This window comes from Corvus cornix, chromosome 3, assembly GCF_000738735.6.
Source record: "Corvus cornix cornix isolate S_Up_H32 chromosome 3, ASM73873v5, whole genome shotgun sequence".
Classification (NCBI taxonomy): Eukaryota; Metazoa; Chordata; class Aves; order Passeriformes; family Corvidae; genus Corvus; species Corvus cornix.
This window is the reverse complement of record NC_047056.1, coordinates 1677882-1695253: the sequence shown is the minus strand read 5'-3', so window position 1 is coordinate 1695253 and position 17372 is coordinate 1677882. Positions and strand designations below refer to the sequence as shown.

The 17372-nt window shown below is 46.4% G+C and overlaps 1 long non-coding RNA gene across 1 annotated transcript; it reads right to left on the bottom strand.

The window, feature by feature from the left end:
* Nucleotides 1-6415: 6415 nt before the first annotated feature.
* Nucleotides 6416-14823, bottom strand: LOC120411785. Its single transcript, XR_005604304.1, has 3 exons — nucleotides 14250-14823; nucleotides 6866-7064; nucleotides 6416-6785 (listed from the first exon to the last, which is right to left on the bottom strand). It is a non-coding gene; the product is annotated as an uncharacterized LOC120411785 (long non-coding RNA).
* Between the last annotated feature and the right edge of the window lie 2549 nt (nucleotides 14824-17372).

Below are 17372 nucleotides of genomic sequence, written 5' to 3'. Positions count from 1 at the left end.
AAACTCCCAATCAGATCTTTGCTACAGCCCAGAAAAGCAAAGCATAATCTCGGTTTCCATTCCAGGGCTGTTGTTCGGAAATATCTTATTATCTCTCCATTAATTAAACTAAAATAAAGGTATGACTAATATACTTTAATTGTTCACATCATGACAAAAAAGGAAAAGTAAGTTTATTTTCTTTTTTAGCCATTGAAAAATGCTTGAAGATGCACCTGAGACCTCTGAAAGGCAAATCTAGAAATTCACCCACTTTCCTTTTTTTCTTTGGTCTTGCGAGATTCCAATCTACCTCCTCTACAGGAGGATCTGGTTTGGGATGGGGTGGAAGTGCAATGAGGGAGCGGTGCAAGACAAGAGGAGGACGTTCACCTTCTCCCCTAATTCCAGAAATCAACAGCACTTCGGGAAGCCAAGGAGAAATCCACTAGTCTATGTTGCAAAATGCCCGGTGCTATCTGGCCACTTAGGCTTTTGGAATTCAGATCGTCACACGAAGTGGAAAACAAAACAACGTGCCAAAGAGGAAGCTCTTGTTAGGAGATGGGACATAGGAATGGAGCTCTTCACCTCTGTGATGAACCCTTCAGGCTGTGGTTGAAGCACAGCAGCACAGGAGGGTGGAGAATCCTGCAAAGCCAGGCCTGGGGTTGTATCGGCACTCTGTATATATAAACACAAAGCTTCACTTTGCTTCCATACTTAGGATTTTCCATAAGGCATCGATTCCATTCTAAAATATGACTTTTACAGAAGCAGTACATTCTGTGCAAAACTGGTTAACTCCGTGCCCTCAAACTATCATGCGCTTTCCAGCATATAAATCCCAGACCTTGACATCTCAAGAATGCTTGGCAGATCCAGCAAGAAGCACAGCCAAGGGAGAAGTCAAAGGTATTTGTTAGGTTTCCAGCCAGCCAAGAATATTAACACCTTGCCCAAACTTAAAAGGAATAAAATTGTTGTGGTGCACGTGAAGAAGGGATTTTAAGACAGTTTTTATGTGTTCTGCAAAAGATTTGTGTGCTGGGTTGGCTTTGAATGCACTGTCATGGGGAGAACCCTCCAAGAGCTGCAAATATTCATTCAGAGTCCTGGCTGGACTTGGTAACCTCATCTCAGGACAGAACCATTTTTCATGTGTGCACATAATGGAATTATCTGGAAGCCAGGAGAGCTGAAAGGGAGAGGGATGCCCCCAGGTGACAGCCTGCCTTATCTCAGCTGCATTTCACTGAGTGTCTCTTCAGAAAACTGTCACTGGTCCAGTGCCTTGGACCAGAGGAAAACGGGAGTGAAAGGGATCCCAGAGGACTGCTATTCCTAGGGCACACCCAGATCTGTGTTTGAGATCCTTCTTTTGACAGGCCTTCAGTCACAGCCTCCACAGTGCTCCCTCCCTTCTCTATGCACCTCTTCAGCTTTTCCAATGCTAAAAGTTTGCCCTAAAATCCAGTCCAAATGACGGCACATCCTAAAGCAGGACAGTGGGATTTTCATACTGGATTGGCATCTCCCAGATTTTTACTGCCATTACTTCAGAGTGGTTTTGCACCAGCTGAGGGTCCCAGTCGTGGGCAAGCAGGGCCCTGCAGAATATTCCCCCAGACTTGGCAGAAACCAGTATATCTTTTCCTACAAGTTCAGTAGGGATCTCGCAAAATCCAGGCGAGATTTGAGTGGATTTTGCAGACAAACACCCTGGGAGCAGCGAGGGAGCCGCGCGTCGGCTGCAGGGCTGGGAGGAGCGGAGCCCTCCGTGCCAGGAGATAGCAGAGGCCACGGGGCTGGCCTCAGCCCACTGGCCTCCTTCCCACTCCTCAGAGCCAACAGGTCTCCACCCAGGACACAGCCTGGGACTTCTCACTCTTTTCCAAGAGGCCAGCAGGCTCCGGGGTTTGTAGTGAAGATCCAGAAAAGATCTTTGTTTCATCTGCGCCATTGCTCAGAGCCCACAGGACAGAACTGCCTCCATAGCAGGTATTCCAGTGGTTTCCCAAATGATTTCATCGATTTCAGCATATTTCAAGGCATCGATATAATTCTCACATTTGGAGGAAAAATGAGATTTCCTTCTCTTCGCCCTGCCTCCCTTCCTGTGTCACATCATTGCTGCCTATGTCCGGGCTGCAGGAAAAATCCCTTGTCTCCAGGGACAAGCAGAGGTCTGAAGATCAGGAACAGCTTCCTCTCAGCAGCCAGTTCCCACAGGGAAGGCTGGAAGTGGGAGCAAGCAGGCAGAGAATAAAAAGCACCTTCTAGAATCATCTGGTCCCTGATGATCTTGGAACTCCAGGAGAGATTTGGGGCCTCCAAAGATGACTCCTCCTCTGGCTTTTCCAATGATGCTCACACTGCTAGGCTAGGCTTGTGCAGCAGAGAGGAGCCAATGGAACTGATTCAGCTGCCACCAAATCAGGGAAAGCCTTTCTGTTCCTTCCTGCAGTTCCACGTGCTCATGGAAAGTTGACTCTCTAAGGAACAGCATTCAAGTGGTGGTCAAGCAGAGCAGATGTAGAAATGTCAGGATTGAAGGAACAGGGACTTCACAATTAGGAGTAATTGCCTGAATGCCACTCTTCCACAGGCCACAACGTCCCCCACCATCATTTCCTTCCCCAGCAACAAATCCTGGGCAAACTGGATTACATCTTTGTTAGGTTTGTCTTCCTTAGAGATTTGGAGGTTCCAAGGGGAAGAGAATTCATTACTCATTCATTATGCAGCCTATTACATTTTTTGCAGTGATTATTTACCCTCCTTGTTGAAAACAAAAAAAACCCCTCAGAACAAATAAAAAATACCAAACCACTCCTCTGACTAATGCAACTTTCCAGTGCTCTCCCACCTCCACAGATGAAGAGTTGCTTGTGCAATTTTAATTCAGCCCTCCCTGTGTTATGAACTATTACACACTATTTTTCCCACTGGGCCCCAGCCTTCTTTCTGTCTCCAGGAAAAATGATCCCTAATAGCAACAAGTAGACACTTGGTTTTCTCCTCATTTTTCTACATGTTACTTGATGCCTGGCTTTCTGCTCTTAACTTGATTTCTCATCTCTGTGCTGGTTTTTGGGTTGGTTTTGTTTTTCCTGGTGCTCATGACTAATACCCTGCTGCTTCCTAGCCCTCCCTGTCAATCCTCATTATTTGGCTTCCAATCTTTACCTCTGTTTATCTTGTCAGACTCAGGCTCCATGAAACCTGTTTCGTTCATGCTGATCTACTAAATTCCACTCCACCAGACCTCATCCTTGCACCGATACATCCCTGGAAGTGCTGTCTCCTCCCTCCTATGTCAGAGTCAGGCTGCCTTGCCTTGCTGGCTGCCTTCAGGAGCATCTTTCAGCAGCCTGTGGAGCAGCAGCCCCATGGAAATGCCCCTGTGGCCTCAGTTTGGCTTCCCAGCCATCTGTCACCCCTGGACCAGGCCATTCCTTGCTCAGTGTTCAACCCAGTTTCACTCAGAGACTCTTATCCAAGGCCTGTTTCACCACACAGACTCTTCCCTGACAAACTCCAACAAGCCTCTCCCTGGCAGAAGGTGGTGTTACTGAGGTTTTATAATGTCTAAATTTGGGTTACTTTCACAGATGTGGCAAATCACATATCTGTGGCAATCACCTTCCTAAAGAGCAAGTCAATAAAGTTTAACCAACCTATAAAAAAACCAAATCATGTAACGTGGGACACACTTGGTTATGAGGAAGAGCTGAAGTGCTTTTGTTGAAAGTTAAAAACCCACGGCAAAAGCAAGTTCAGCCTGAGCCTGACACTGAGGGCAGGATACTTTGGTTGGAAAAGTTCAAATCTGACACTCACAAGCTACTGGAAAAGGGGAATTGGAACTCTCAGACACTGGGAGTGTGTCATTTATTGGCACAGGCACCTGAACTTTCTATAATACATTTTTTCAGCAGTTGAATTTCTTGGGGCATGTCAGTATGTTAAGACAGTCTCTGCATGTGGCTTTTCCTTTTGAGATATTCTATCAGATATAATTTTTGTGAAAAAACAGAACCTGTTCCCACCTTCTGATCTCAGCTGAGTGGGAATGGCTGCAGCAGAGCAATCACCTCCAGAAAATTACAGGCAATTAATTCCACCAGCTGCTCCCCTCTCCTGCAGCTCTGTTTAGGAAACACTCAGCCATGTCAAGCTCTTTTGGGTATTTTTACACTGCTCAGAGCCAGGCCCTGTGGTTCTCACACCAACCTGCTCTTCTGCCCACATCCAGTGATGCTAGAAAGGATTTTCCTAAACCAAAACCAAAATCCCAGCCTTTCCTCTTCTGGGGAGAAGCAATGTAAATGGATTGCTAAGCCTGAAAGTCCATCACTGATGTTCCCAGGATGGGAACATTTATTTATCTTCTCCTGAGGTCACAGCTCAGCTGTGCGAACCAGGAACACTTCTGAGCAAGCTAATAAACCCGCAGTTAATACCCAGGGATTGTCTATGGGAGCAGGCTGAGTTATTCTTACAGTAACAGAAAGACAGGAGTGCAAATTATATTTAACCCCCAGGCAGCCCATTGAGCAAAAAATAGCTCTGGCTATGCTAAGGAACAGCAAAGTTGGGAGAAGAGCAGCCTAGCAATTGAAAACAGGCTTTGTGATTCCAAATTAATGTCAGAACAAGGCCTGGGCTCACACAACGTGGATGTCCTCTGTGGTCCCGGATGTATCTGTGACTCTGACCTGGCATGCAAAGCTCTGAGGTCTTCCACCTTCCACTTCAGTTCAGGCACAATAAATCAGCCACAGTCACGCACCAAACACTGAGAAAATGGTTAAGAGGTCTCCACACCCTATTTTCTCTGTCCTTTTCCTGACTGTTTGGAGCCTCCCAAGTCCCCCTTAGTCCCTTCAAACTAATTGCACTAAGATGTCCTGTCATCACAGAGAAATCTGCATGTTAAGCATCTGCAGGGTTTCTGCTCTGAGTTCTAGAGGGAGTCCCATGGCAGCACAGGCTCTGCAGCACATCCAGGGATGAAATGAGCCCTCACTCATCAGAGAGAGCACCACTGCTCCTTAGGCTTTGAGGGTTATGGATGTTGGGACATCATAACACACAGCTCCTTTAAGCCTAGCAAAGGCCTAGCCAAGTGTTGAAAATAATTTGCTTTAAGTTAGCAGCAATCCCTAGTGATCAATTTATCATCTCAATTCCATAAAATTTTGCTAGTCTTAGCATTCCCACTCCTTCCATGGGAATCTCTACTCATTACTAACTGATATTATATGTATCTATATAAGTATTCTGATATTATTAAGACTGAGATTCAGCACAAATCTACCAGACTATTCACACTCTGGTCAAGTCAGAGCCTCCTCTGCAGTAGCACCAGAGGCTGGACCATGGAGACACTGCACACACATGTTTTATTCCAAGTAATAAAGTGTACATGGAAATTGGAGAGCAGGGCAAGACAGCAGGACTGGCAGTGCTGAGCTCCTCTGAAGTTTCACAGCTCTGAAGAGAAGGTTTTCAAGGGTCCCATGTCATTCAAAGTGATGTGATTTTTTAATTGCTGCAGAAAGAGCTCAGCACACAGACCTACGCCTTCAGATCCCTGCTTTGTTCCCGGTCCCCAGGTATCATCAACACTGCCACGGAAGAGCTGTGAACTGGAAGAGCAGTGCAGACATTGAAATGGAAATGAGGATACAATCATCTCGCCTGGCTCCAGGAGCTATTACTTACCCCCAGTGACTTCTGAACCAGTGGAGGGCTTAACAGAGCAGGGCAGAAGCACTCGATTCTTATGGACATGTGTTTACCCTGCAGATGTATCGGGATGGCTCCAACTGGTATGGTAGGAAGGATGTGGGATAATTTATAATAACAAAGTCAAGTGTGTGCTGTTCCTCTAAACTCTGCTCATCGGCCTCAGATCCTGTTCTCCACGATGCTCAAGAGCCCTGCCTTACCCTCACGGATGCTGGAGTGCCTCGGACTCGGGCTGGCATTGTGGGAATCTCAAGAGAGGGAACAACCCCTTCCTGCAATGAAAAACACTCCTTGGGCAAGCAGAGATGCTCTCACTGGTGTCCTGGAAAATGGCTCATGCTAAATTGGACCAACTCTGCAAAAGTCCAAACAGCTTCAGCTGTTCCATGTGTTCCACAAATTCCACGTGAGTCACTCCCACCTGTTCCAGGTTTGGGTTTTCTCAGTGTCTCTGCCCCAGCACTTCAAGGAATGTGCTGTCATCCCCTGCATGTGTCACTCCCGCTTGAATTGGCTCCACTGCTGCCCAGAGTTCCCGATTCACCACCGGCTGTGCCTGCCCCTGCCCCTCCAGCATTCCCCTCCCGGGCTTGCCTCCCTGCTGCACTGTGCCAGGAGCATCCAGAGGTTCTCCTGCCTGGCTCAGACACACATCCTGGGGACACAACTCCACCCCAGTGTCACTTGCTGTGAACAAAAAGACTCTCACTGACACTGACGGTCATTTCCTTTCAGGTCCAGGACAGCTACCTCCCCATTTCACTGGTGACAGTCTGGTTCAGCTTTTATGTTGAATTCAAACCAGAAGTGCACTCTGCCCAAAACAGTTAAATCCCAGCCATATTCACCTTTGCTTTGACTGATAAGGCTTCACATCATTCTAATCCATAAGAAGCTGCTCCAGAGATGGATCCATTGCATACAGGCTTTTCTTTTCACTTACCCAGGTGCCCTTTGATCCTGTGGATCTCTGTATTTAATTACGAGAGCTGAACGACATTCATATCATATCTCCTGGTGCACTTTGCTCAGGTCTGGCTTTTCTTTTTCTGTTTGGGGAAGGAGAGTGCAGTTCTTGGAAGCACAGCTCTTTAATTTTAATATACTACAAGTGCAAGAGTAAGCTCACCTTCAAGTGCTCCTCATTGTCGATGCATGAATAAACAACTGGCAGGGGAGGGAGAACATTGCAAAAAGGTGCTTCTAGATGAATATGCTCAGCAGCCATAAAGGACCTCAGTGATTTCCTGGGGCACAAAGGCCTTGGTGGTACTGCTCTGCCACTTCCAATCAGCATAAATGTAGTACTTGACAATTCTCCTTGACTGCTGAAAAATAATAATAAAAAGATTAAAACCAAAACAGAACTAGGAGAAAGAGAAGTTTATGTTAGACCCCAAATTGGCAGTACAGAGCATGGAAGAAGAACTGTCACTTTGCAGTGAGTAGAACAGGTAAAGAAGTGGGATACAACAGAAAATGAAGCTGGGAAAAATTCCTCTAATTGCATTTCTGCCTCTCTGTCTGCTCTGACTGAGAGTTTGACCTCTTCTAATTGTAGCCCAGATCATTGTGGGGTGCACTGACAGCAATGGGATCATGGCAGACTTAGATTATTGCACAGGCAGGTCAGGACTTGGGTCACAGATCTTCAGTGAAATGGACCCCATGCCAGCTTCATGCAAGCTTTCTACCACCAGAACACTAAGGATTGAGGATTTGGCCAAAGAGCTTGGATCCCAAGCTGGAGAGCTTCTCATTTCAGCACAGCAGCTGCACAGTGGAGTTCACCTTTGGGCAGGATCTTCCCGACCCTTGTGGGCAGTGCCAGGCACTGGAACCAGGCAGCCAGACACTGTTATCAGTGCAGCAGTGAGTACTCTGCTCCTTGGCTAATTAGCCGAGCTAGTACCCCTCTCAGATGATTTATTTTTAGACCTTGCCTACAGGGAACTGAGCCTTTAAGAGGCTCTGGAATGGGTCAGCTGGAACAGACTGTTACATTATGTATGTACCAGCTGTGCTTGGCAATATCCACAGGCTGGGACTGAGGCACCTGCAGGACCACCTTCACCTGTGCCTCCTACCTGGTGGTTCCAAGGCACCACTGAACAGCACCCTCCTTGTGTCACCCTAACTCACCACAGGGGTTTACAATGTTCCCTAACAGATAAAACCAAAATCTGTGTCTAAAATTAAGCTTCTGCATTAGCTATGCATGGTGTAGCTCATTAAAAATGGATCCTCCTTTAGAGCCCTGACACATACGTAGGGAAATATATTGCTCCATGTGCACAAAGTACTGGAATAAAATATCCATTACCTGCATGTCCCTGTTTCAGCACAGGACTACGGAAAGTGGTGGTGGTTACAACAGCAGATTTGGCTGTCCTGCCACAGATTGTCCCTGCTGCTGGGTTATGCTTATAAAACCCCTGGGAAGGTGGAGGAAGTGAGGTCAGTGAGAGGCTGAGTGTCCCATGGACACCAAGTCCCGGGCCATGGGAACAAGCCTTTGTCCCAGAACAATCCAACTTCGACTGCTGCTCCTTTGAAGGTCACTCAGAACAGGAGAGCAGCAGTGCTGGAGAGCAGCCAACTTCTGCAAGCAGAAAACAGCCACAGGTACTAAGGAGAGTTTTGCTATGGAATAATGAGCTCACAAACTTGTTCCTCCAGAGCCAACAAGCAGGACTGCGAGGTCATTCACAGCAGAGCCCTGTGCCACAACCCTAAAGGCAGAGGGCTTCTCACTCGAAAAATTCTCCATGCCCAGACATTTCTTGAAAGGCCAGCTGCTTCGTTATAATTGTTATTATGGCTACTGCTATTATGTTAACATAGTAATACTACTGCTACTACTAATATTACTACTAATAATAGTTCTGCCTCATTAACCAAATGAGGGCTGCTGCTCTCTTTCTGAACACATTGTCTCACACGGAGAAGACAATGCACTGGTTTATTGGTACCTGCTGCTTCTAATCCAGGTGTTTGCTACAAGTGTATGAGGGAAAATCACACCCAAATATTTTAGCAAACTATCTGCATGATGGTCTGTGAAAATGGTGATGAACCAAGGCACAGGTGAAGAGAACTGGGAGTCCCAGGGACAAGGACTGCAGAATGTAATGCTTGTGTATCTGCTGTGGGTCCACGCCTTATTTAGAGGAGACAGACTTCTCACAACGTGTTTCTTAATATCTGGGAGTAGTGCATGAACCAGCATTATTGAAAGAAAAACAAAAAAAGGCAGTGTCTTATGTGCTGTAATAGGATTAAACTGTTTTTCAAGCTCAATTATCTGACTCACAATTATAACTTGCTACCAAGACAGCAGCAAAGCAATTCGTGGGATAGATGGCAAATACCTCCTCAAAAGGATGCATTCTCCAGCATGTAAAGTTGCAGGCATGTGTGAGCAAGCTGCACACAAGCTAAGCAGTTTGGGCTTCACCAAAACATTTGTTTTGTACCTGTGATTTGGTCACAGAAAAGACATCATTTACCCGGTATGGTTCCTACATTAATCCTGCAGCCTGAGGCTCCTCTTCGGAGTAACTCGCTAGACAACAGGTCTGCGTGAACAAACACACATTAAATCCCTTGTGTACACGCCCAACATTCGTTCTCACCGAATTCTCTACCAAATCCCTTCAGCTGTAATTGCTGTGCTCCAGCCCCATCGCGTCATCCCGGGTGCCGCAGGCTCAGGGACCAATTAGTGACACAAGCCCCTGTCACCTAGGAGATGGGAAGGCAGTGTCTTAGCGTTGCCATCTTCAGAGACTCTCCCTGAGACTGGATTTGGGCTCTGCATGACATTTCACCACACCGGCAGACTCCCAGGACAGCTAATTAAATATTAGGGCTGGCCATAATATTGCCACAGTTATCGTGGTGCCTTAAATTCATGAGAAGCTTTAAGGATTCCTACAAAGGAGGAAAGCAGCGTCCTTACAGAGGAAGTGCTGATGCTCCTAAAAACTGCCTGGCTCCCTGTCACCCTGTGGCTGGGGAGCTGAGAGGCAGGGATCAGCGATCTCCCCCAGTCCCACCTGAATGCCTAAAGCCCATCATTCTGTTCTAGCAAGTTCCTTCCTCTCTTTCTGATAAGGAGAACCAAATCTTGAAAAGCCTCTGCCTAGAGATACAGATCATGGTGACGCTGCCAGGATATGTTGCCTTTGCAATGCTTATATGAAAGGTTACTATAAAATCATGTAAATCTACGGTGTATTGACCCATTTCAGTGACAGGAGTAGCAATTGCTCCATGAAAAAAGTTTATAGCTCAGCAAAGCACCCCAAGTATGTAAAAAGCATTAGAAAATCATTCACTATTAATTATTTAAACAAAGGTATTTTTCTGTAATTTTGTACGGCTGGGATTACTCCAATTCTTAGGTTTAAAAATGAACAAGTCCACAAGTTCCCAATAAAACAGTGTGGGAGAAGGTTCTTTTTTAGATTGATTTGGATACTCAGCAGCAGAATAAACACTGCTTGGATTGCCCACGTTCTACCTTGGCATTTTATTAATGTTTAATTGACATTTGCAGTGAATAAATGTTTTAGTGTTTTCTCTGTATTGTTCTCTCACAAGAATAATTCTCGAGCAGCTGAGCCCAGTCTGTTGCACTCCCCATCTTCAGAGACATTCCACTGTCCAGAGCTGTTTCCAGGCAGTCTGCTCCAGGGAGGAAGGAGCAGGGAAAGAGATCAGTGCCAAACCTGTGTGCAATGCTCACCTTCCCCATGTACCTTCACTGCTTCTTAGCATCTACAAATTCAGATTAGGACTTTTTAATGATCCCATTGCTCTCACATCTCCTCTCAAATACTGGCAAATAGGTTTCACACTGAAAAATGTTCTTTTTGAGGAGAGTTGGAGGGAGATTGGAAGCAGAGAGAAGACTTCAGGCACAATTGCCCTGAGCTGTACTATGAAGGGGTTCTAGACCACCTGCCGAGCTCCCAGTGAATCTCTGCTTACTTACTGCTACATTTAAATAAAATCTTAGTCAGGACAGCGATCAGGACACCAGCACTTACGCTACAGGATGATTCCCTAGAGCAAATTTCAACCCTTTTGGTCACTGTGTCTGGGGTTTACTCACTTCATATCAGATATTCCTCACTTTCAGCCCTGGTCTGACCACAGTGTTTCACAGACACTCTGTGGTTGCACAAACCACTTCCCCTGTCATGTGCAGTGACAGCAGTTGTATTCACAGAGGAGTTCTAGTAGGAACTTCCATGGGTCACAGCTTAATCCCTGCTGATCTGTGCCAAAGAAACGCAACGGCGGGGCTGGGGCCTTTTCCAAAGACTGCAGTTTTGTCCTGCCCCCATTACTTACGGCAGAGGGGGAATGTGTGTTCAACTGGGGCTCCACTCCTTTTGTTAGGCTGGAGCCACTGACGCTGCAGTTTCATTAACTTGGGTCTCGCTGAAAGCCACGGCCCTCGGAGACAATTGGAACACAAAGTGCCGCCACCCGGCCGGATCCAACTGCTGCTGGCAGCACTTTCATTCACTCCAGCCCCACCCTGGAACTAAAGATTGACTGGAAAAGACTTCTTAGTACCTTACAAGTTATTTTGATTTTCAAGTGCGTTCTGTTCCCCACAGTGGCTGCTGCTTTACTAAAGGTGCTGAGCATCAGCTGCCACCATGCACATAGATCATGGCACATGCCACGGGAATGTGAGGCTATTCCTGCTCCAGTTGCCATGGAAAATGACAGCACAGTGTGATGCTCCAGTGGGGCCATCTCAGGCTGCTTCACTGCCCTTCACGAGCAGTCCTGCAGAGAGGAGATGTGAAATTCCTCTATGGGATGCAAGGAACGGCCCCCACACCTTGCAATTGCAGCCTCAGCACTGCAGTTTGGTGACCCAAAGTCTGGGCAGGACACCATTTCGAGCCTGGGACTGGCTCTGGAAGCTGGTGATAAGCCATAATATCACGTATTGCAGCTATTTTGGCTGAATTCCTGCATTATGGAAGGATGGAATTTATGAACTTGCCACTGGACTGGAAGCAGACACATCCCTGTGTCTCAGTCAGCTGAGAGCAACACAAAGTCTTAGGCTGCACATTGCAATTACAGCTGCTGATTAATTGTGAGGGGTTCCTAAAATTCACCAGCTCAGCCAGATAGATTAAATCTCACAAGTTCTGTTAAATCAGTGCTATGGAGATAATAACAAGGCTAATCACTTGCTGTCTTCATTCCACAGCAGAAATGCAGCAGCCTTGAATAATGAACCACCTTCAGCTTGTCTAGACTGGGGTTTCCTGCACACTGTGGAATCTCCCAGCTTTCTTTTCACATAACTCTGCCTGTCCAGGTGTGCAAACAGATTGGTAACTCACATCACAGAATGACAGACACACGACCCAGACACACTGAGCAGCACAGATCCCAAAGGAATTCCTGGTGACTGAGCTCTGGACAACAGGCACACGTGTCTGTCCAGCTGATCCCTACCCACCATCCCGAATCACCTCTCTAAGGACAGAAAAATAAATAAATCTATGTTCCCTGAAGTTCCTCTCATATTTATATTCAAAAAACATGGACACTCCATTGACAAGAGCTGCCTGGGAAGGATGAGTGTGTTACAGACCAAACAATGCAGCCAGGAGCTGCCAGAAGCCTCAGCCACAAGTTTTGCCATTTTATGATCAGCTGAAGCAGTAGTAAACTGAGTTCAATGCAAGATCCTTCCCTGTGGGAGTGGTGAGGCCCTGGCACAGGTTACCCAGAGAAGCTGTGGCTGCCCCTGGATCCCTGGCAGTGTCCAAGGCCAGGCTGGACGGGGCTTGGAGCAACCTGGGATAGTGGAAGGTGCCCATGGCAAGGGGTTTGTCTCTGCCAAGCCAAATCATTCTGTGATTCTGCTGTTCCCATCACCTAAACCAGGACAGAGATTCCTAGCCGGTGCAAGGATGCTTCCAGGGCAGGACTGTGGAGTCTGCTCCAGTGAAACACCCTCTCAGGGCTGCAAGCTGAGGCACAGCCCGCTCTGGGCAGCTGCTCTGCTCTGATCCACATCAGCAGCCAAGGGCAGCAGGGTCTGTCTTGTTGGCACCTCTCCACTGTGCCTGTTTGGGCGGCTGTAGGCTGGGCTGCTGACCTGTGACAACGTAACCAGTGCTTTCATCCTCCTGTTGCTGCCTCACAGGATTTTTTGGCTGGCAGATGAATGAGCCAGACACGCTGGTAGCACAGCTCCTGAGGAAACTCCTTGTGCCTGAGTTCCTAACAATGCATCTAAATGTCACAAAAAGTCAGTGAACACTCTGAAGACTCAACTGCACATACTGGGAACTTCTGAGTTTAGTACCCACTATCAAAAGTCCTAAAATGTTGCCACATTTCAAAGATTTTACCACACGATTTTTAGCCTTGGGCTCACAAAATCTCTGATTAAAAAAGAGATGTAAAACAAGACCCATCTCTTTTATATTACACTTATTTCCTAAAACTCCTCAGGATACAGAAATGTATTATATAACAGGTTCACACTAAATAGCACTGATTTCTCACTAAACACAATAACCAATGAATTGATTTTACTGACACTCAATGAAAATAAAAAGATCTGACAGAGAGAAGTCATCAAACAGCTCCGAGTACAGGGAATCCTGGTGTGGTGCCTCAGAGTTGGTTGGTGAAGATGATCCAGGCACTCATGACACTGAAAAGGCACTACATGTGATGGCAACACCCTCTCCATCTTGTGAACTTGGTCTCCCATCGATTTTAATTTAGGCATTTTGTTCTTTTGAGGCATCTTGTCTAAAACTGGACTTTGCAAAACCTCCCAGCAAATTAATGCACTTTGGGGATCTGTGTGGGTTATGTAAGTATCTGATTAAATATAATGCTGAGCTGCTGCCATTTTATGTTAAAAAACCTACCCAGAGAAAGCGTGCAAGAGGAAATGAACAATTATCACAGCATGTTGTACAGGGGGGTGTTTTTGAGTTAAAAAAACAAGAATACGGGAGACAATCTATTGGGAAGACCAGTGGACAGTACCGGGAAATATACTGGAAATATATTAATAAAACTTGTCCTTCAGCCTCTTGAACAACTATTTTCTCTTAGTCTGGGGGGGAAATCCTGAGTAAATTTGCTGTTTTCTTACTTAACGTACCCCAATATGAGAAAAAAAAAAGTAGACTTAAATCTTAGGCAAAAGCATTCTCTTCTCCCTCAAAAGAGCTTGCTCAGAGGGTTTGTCTTCATTAGCTGTGGAGAGCAGTGACATATTATTTTTGCATTCCTGTGGACTGCAGCAAATTGTCCCTCTTGGCTGTCATTGTTTCCTACGGAAGCGACAATGGCTCTCATTTATCATGAGCTGACACCACCGGGCATATGGAATTAGTGTTCACACTGCAGCACCCAAAGGGACGGGGTAAATAAAACCCCCAGAACACCTAGCAACCAGCAAAAACATGAAAGGAAAAGTACTACTGGTTCGGAAAACGAAGTACCTTTGCATGAATCACAGTGGCTTCCACTTCTAAGCAGCAGCTCTGAAAGCACTGACGAACTTAAAAATCGTCTCACGGGATGCAGGGAAGGAATCAAGGGGCTGACGGTACCAGGGAGGCAGTAAAATTTCACCATTAGAGAAGGTTCTGATAAACACAGAGTTTTGTGGAGACATCAAAGCATGGTGCAGCTGCTGGTACGTCAAAGGAGGATTGTGCTGCCTCCAACAACTCCCTGGTGTCAGCTCGTGTTTGGCGTCACTGACACACTGGAATAAGCGAAGAGAGCGACTCCAGGCTCTTTTTGTGTCACTTGCTGCTGGTGGGATCAGTCTCCATGTTTTCCTGTGCAGGAGGTAAAACCCCCCTCCCGTATGGATGGAAGGTGTTTCACGGCAGGACGTGAAGGGCTCCTCCCCAGCAGGGCAGCCAACATCCACCTCAGCTGTCTGAGAAATGCCTGAACTTTTGTGTCCTCCCGCAGGAATTCTGGGGTATGCCTTGGCTATTTCTCTGACGTCTGGTTTTGATAAGTGATTTTCAGAGCCTACTGTCTCCCAGGAATTCTGCAGGAAGAAAGTGGGTGAGGTCATTCAGCTTTTCACTAAGTTTCCTTTCTCTGTTTTTGGCCGTTCTGGTGAACATGACCCTCCAGCGCTCGGGAATATTTCCGTCCCCTTAGGAGCTATCGACCACTCACTGGTTTTATCTGTGCACACACAAAAGTTCCATGCTGCTGGAAGGGGAAACAAGGTTGACATTAAGCAGGGGAACATAAGCAGCTCGGAGATGCAGCTGTGAGCTGAGTTCATTTATGAGCTCAAGTGCTGGCAGAGCCCGCGCTTGTTTCTCGGCCGCTCCACTGGCCCCTGGCCTGGCTCCGAGTAGCTGAAGGCCATGGAATAATGGCTGGTTTGTCAGCCCCTTTTATTCATAGCAGGAATACTCAGAATGAAGCAACAAGTAAAAGAAAATGCATCTTATTTTCTCTGCTTCACCAGCCCTCTGCCTCGGCAAATGTGTGACTCGCATACGGCTCTCCTCAGCGAGACTCTTCATATCAGATTTCATTTCTTGCTCCATGGGTTGCCATGGAGACGATGCTGAACCGCTGCTTTTGTAGGCCAGGAGATTTATGACTGCATCCCCAACCATTCTGCTCATCAGAGCCACACAGGATTCACTTCAGCATTATGGCTTTTTACATAAACAGAAGAGAAAACAAGCATGGCTTGCATTTCTCAAAATATTTTTCACAGTCAAATCCTGTATTTTGGATTTCTTGAAGCCTATCAGAGTCTGTTTATATATATTACAGCCTATTTATGCTAAGTTACTGATTTATAAGGAATGTATAATTACATGTACAAGCTCCTGAGAGCCAAGGCCTGGCAAGAGTTAAGTGCCTGTATCAAAACAGACCCTTCTGCATTAGCCTTGTTCTTATCTTACTCATTCCAGCTTTTTCGCAGGCAGAGACAGTGGGATTCAGTGAAGTCACAGCATAAACACCCTCTTTAGAAATCCAAATCATGTGATTTATGATTAGGTTATTGTTTATCAAGCCCACAGGAAGCCTGGGTGCTACAGCACACACAAATACAAAGGGGAGCATGTCCCAGCAGCACAAAAGAGCATGTCGTTAATATTAATTGCTAGCAAATCTAAAGCATCTGACAACAAATCTTCCTATTGCCCAGACAGTCGGAAGCTCTGGGATAAACGTTCTCCTCCACCTTCCTGGATGCCATTAATCACACCGGATGCACATTGTCCCACCTTCCCTCGGATGGGCTCATTACCAGACTCCCTGGCATTGCACCAATGGCCAAAGGAGGTCTGTTCCTGGAACAGCTCCAGGAGACCTTCGGATGCTCTGGGAGCTGCAAGCAGAACTGAAAAATATGTTGTTATAATATTGTCAGGGAGCACTTGCAGGACATGGCCAAGGAAGCCCACGGGGAACAAACACAAGTGGCAGCTGTTTCTCTTGAGCTGCTCGAGTGCCTTTGCCAGACAGGGAGACCACAACACTTCCCACAAGGGGAAGTGGGCGCCAGGAGCGGGATACTGGGCTGGGCTCACACATGTCACAGTAACACAAGGGTTTGCTGAGGGACAGTGCTCTGAGGTGGCTTCAGGGCAGCCCTTTGGCTGGGTTCAGCATGAAAACCACATCAGAGGGATCATTTGTACTCCGCAGAGCAGAAAAGGCCTGTCAGATTACTTGGCATGTAGCTGAATATTCCTTAGAGTATCTTTCTTCTTGTTTTGCAGTAAGTGTTTTACCTCTTCATGTGTCCCGTCCTCCTGGCAGGGCAGTTCAGAGCAAGGGTTCAGCACCAGTTGCCACTACACCTTTACCAGCAGCTTTCCAGGCAATTTTCCCTCCATTAGCACAGCAGTATTACCCTCTAAACGAGCACAAAACATTTTCCCTGTTAATATTTAATGAAACACAGACTGACCCATTACACTGAACCACGACACATCCAGGCACGAGGGGAAGAAAACAAGCACCAAGCACAACTTAAATTATCTGTATCAAATCCTCCAAAACTGCCAGAAATTCTGAATTTTCAGCTTGAGGCATGGCATCAGCCCAGGTCCAGTGGTGGACAAGTGCTCCCAGCTGTCTGGAGGCAGGGCTGGTTAACATGTTTCAAGTGGGTCAGGCTGTCTCACTGATCACCAGGGAAATGTAGGCCACTGCACTTCCATTTGCACAGCAGCAACACGGCAGAGTTGTCAGAGTCACTAGGAAACAAACTCCTCAAATAAACCCTGAACGTGGAAGCAGAGCTGAAAGAGAGTAAATCTGTAGCTGGCATCCCTGTGATACAACCAGCAGCCCTTGAACAGATGCTAATTTATTGCTACGACATTGCTGGACTAAGGCTTGCATCTGCTAAAGGGTCTGGTCCTTTTGAAAATTATATGACATCCCATTAATATGTTGAGAGGCATCTATTATTAACTAAGTAATTAGATAATTATTAACCTCAAAAGAGCACAGTTTCTCAAAAAAAAAAAAAAAAAAAAAAAAAAAGTCCAAATTGCCCTAAATCAAGTTCTCTGCTGCTTCAGCCAGACTGCTCCCTGTAACTGAACCTGCTAATTTAA